Raw genomic sequence first — 3,553 nt, forward strand, 5'->3', positions numbered from 1 at the left:
ATTATTTTAGACTTGGCCATCACATCATTGATTAGTCCACAGCAAATGTACTGTCGCTGTGCTCTAATTTAATTGTAAAACCAACATGTCCCATAAAGCAAATACACAAAGAATATAAAAACTATTTGTAGAGCTAAGGGTATGACCCTAACGAATGAGAGCACTGATCATTGTTAAAAGACAAAAAGTGGTAAGAAAACAGAAATGGAATGCAGGATGGTCTGGCAGCATGCATGATTCCAAAGAGCAGCAACCAAGTATTCAAAACTAAATATCTTGAGTTGATGCAATCAAGAATAATCAATATGTGACAGTGAAAAGTAACCAATAAAATGGAATGATTTTCCAAGTATGTCTATATCATTAATTCCCCAGAAGAGCAGGATACAAGTTCCTCAGGACCAGTAGGTAGATGAACATAATCTGTAGAAAGCAAGTTCATATTTAGTGAAACTTCACAAAACAATGAGAGAATCCTACAAGGTTCCAGACAGAAAAAAAATAGATATCATGACAAGAATCAAGAATCAGAATAGCATTGAACTTTCAGCAACATTGAAAGCTGAAAACAATTAACTGATACCTTCCAAAATTGGCAGGAATTAATTTCAAGTCAATCCTACACCCAAGCAAACCATCAATTAAGTGCAAGAGTAAAATAAGGACATTTTCAGACATGCAAGGTCTCAAAATTTTATTTCCCATAACTCTTTCTTAAGAAGCTACCAAAGTGGGTGCTTCAGAAAATGAAGCAGTAAACTAACACAGAGGAAAACCAGAGAACAGAGAATGGGGACAAAAAGGAAGTGAAGGGAAATCTCAGAATGCTGGTGTATGTCAGGACTAGGAAAGAACTGGTTCAGACTGGGGCTCCATTTTGAAGAGCTGGGTGGGGGTTGGGGGGCCTAGAAGGATCTAAGGACTGTCTGATGCATTTCATTGTATAGAAAATACCAAGGAGAGGTGTTTTACAGAGCCATTAGAATATTTGATAAGAAAGAGCCAGAGGTTCTTAAAAATTAAGCAAGTAAAAAACAATTATTTTCTCCACAAAAACTTTTTATTTTTTTATTTTTTGTTTTCAACGTTTATTTATTTTTGGGACAGAGAGAGACAGAGCATGAATGGGGGAGGGGCAGAGAGAGAGGGAGACACAGAATCGGAAACAGGCTCCAAGCCATCAGCCCAGAGCCTGACGCGGGGCTCAAACTCACGGACCGGACGCTTAACCGACTGCGCCACCCAGGCGCCCCACCACAAAAACTTTTTAAAGAATGATAATAGGAGATGGCAACAATAGAATGAGACTAGTTTTGTAAACAGCTGGTCCTTTCAGCAACCGAACGAAAATCAGCCAATGAATTGAGGTTTTTTTAGTCCTTAGAGAAACACCATAATGAGACTCAAAAAATGAAGGTGGATTTCACGTTATATTTTAATTTTTAAATTCTTCAAAATGAAACTACGTATTTGGCTATAAACATTAACCTACTAAGACGAAGTATTTTTTTTTCTTCTTTTAAAACTGTAAGTCTAGGGGCTTCCAAATTTCCCAATCATGTGCCATCAATGTACAAAATTGATTTTATAGGATTCACTGCTCAGGAATTGTGGATGTACTGTATAAAGGATTATAGTTCTTTGAAGACACCAACATTTGCTACTGAAAAGTATCTGAATGATGCTACTGCTTCCCCCAAATTAATCTATCTTAATTGAAAACCTCAGGCTAAATCAAGAGCATAGAGGGCTCTATGGCCTACATGTAGTTATTACTGGGAAATTTAGATTTCATACAAACCTGCCTTTATTTTAAATGCAATGTAGTTACTAGAAAAAAACACACACCTCAAACTAAATATCCAATCCACATTTTTTCCTAACACAGAAGAAGGCCTCTCTAAAGGTTTTTCCAAGCTCACCACTTAACAGTGGTCAAGCCAAAAATAAACCCAGGAGGCAAATTCAACAGCGCACAAAACAGGAGTCCATGGAGAGCAGGACTTAGCTTTTCCTCCATTCACCTCTTTCTGGGACCCCCACCCACATTCCCCATCTCCTAATTAGAGAGCTGATTAGGACTCCAAATTATAAAACGCTAAATGGGGAGGGAGATGTGGTGCAAGGCCGGGATTCCTTTAACACCAGACACTCCTCCTTCATGCTTCCCCCCCTTATTGCAGCAGCTGTGGGAAGAGAGCTGGGCCAGCGGGGCTGATGGGCTGGAGGGTAGTGTTTACACTCAGTTGTCTAAGAAGGAAGGTCTGTGTCACAAATTGCAAACTCCGGAAAGATACAATTTGAAAACAACATGCTTGGGCTTTAGTATTTTAAGGAAAAGAAACAAGTATCTTATAAGCTCATTTATTATTACCATGGTGACATGAGGGGACGTGAGGAGATCTCACGAACAGTTCCTGGTTCCAGCCAGGCTGCGCATCAACGGCGCGGGGCAACTTCTTCGGTTACCATGGCAACCAAAATTAGAAGTGCTTTTTGCAACACTAACAGAAACCATCTTTTGAAGCGCTTCTGTGAATCACATTGAATACTGATGATGCAAGCTTGAGTGATACATATTTTTCAAACATTAAAACACACACACACAACGTATTGCCATACACAAATACTCCTTTTAGATCCCGCGTTGAAATCTTGACTTAACTTGGAATAGATTTTTCGGTCTGGTTTTGTTTGTTTCCCTTTTGGATTCCCGCGGACTCGAGTGCAAACGCGATTTGTTTAATTTCCAAACTTGTCTGAATTGCACGAGTAAGAGCTTAGAATGTGGTTCATTTGCTCCCATTTTGAAACGGGATGAGAAGTGGGGTGGGGGAGGGTGGGTCTAACAGAGAACCCTCTTGTCTACTAAACTCTGGAGGACGAAAACGCGGGTGGGGGGGGTGAAACGGGGGTAGGGGGTAGGGGGAGGAGAGGCAAGGAGGGAGGAAAGAAGAGGGAGGGAAGGAAGGGAAGGAAAAAATGCGGAAGGCTGAATCTTTGCTGACCCAAGAGCACCTTTATCTGTTACTTTGACCTCTCCATCTGCCCAGGTGTTATGTCGGGAACACAAAAGCTGATCAGAAATGTCATTTTACAGACCCCGTTGCCATTCTTTCCTGGTCATCCTGGAGCTCCTAATACTCCCGAAGGGACATCCGGGAAGAGACGAGGTTCCTCCTTACTCGTACAGTCTTTAAAAAACCACGATTCTTTAGGGAGCGTCGTGGTGTGGGGTGTGGTGGGCCACAGCCGTTCGCTGTCAGCGCCCTCTCTGCCAGTCCGGGTCACGCAGGTCCCCACCTGGGCTCACGTCCTGGGGCTCGGGTCCCCGCGCCAGGTGCGCGCCGGGCCGGGCGCGAAACCGCCCTCCCGGGCTCCCGTGCGGGCGCGCACTCCGACGCGGGGGCCCGCACGGTGCCGGGACGCGGGGACACACGCGCGCGCAGACCCAGGGGCGCCGCACACTGCACGGGCACCGGCTCGCCTGCGCCTCCGGCTACAACGCCCTCTGCTCGCGCTCGCCCCCGGGAGCGCCTGCCCTTCTCCCGCG

The sequence above is a fragment of the Lynx rufus genome, unplaced genomic scaffold (assembly GCF_022079265.1).
Source record: "Lynx rufus isolate CCGP_SWC_20201006 ecotype Redwood Valley unplaced genomic scaffold, mLynRuf1.p SCAF_1, whole genome shotgun sequence".
Taxonomy (NCBI): domain Eukaryota; kingdom Metazoa; phylum Chordata; class Mammalia; order Carnivora; family Felidae; genus Lynx; species Lynx rufus.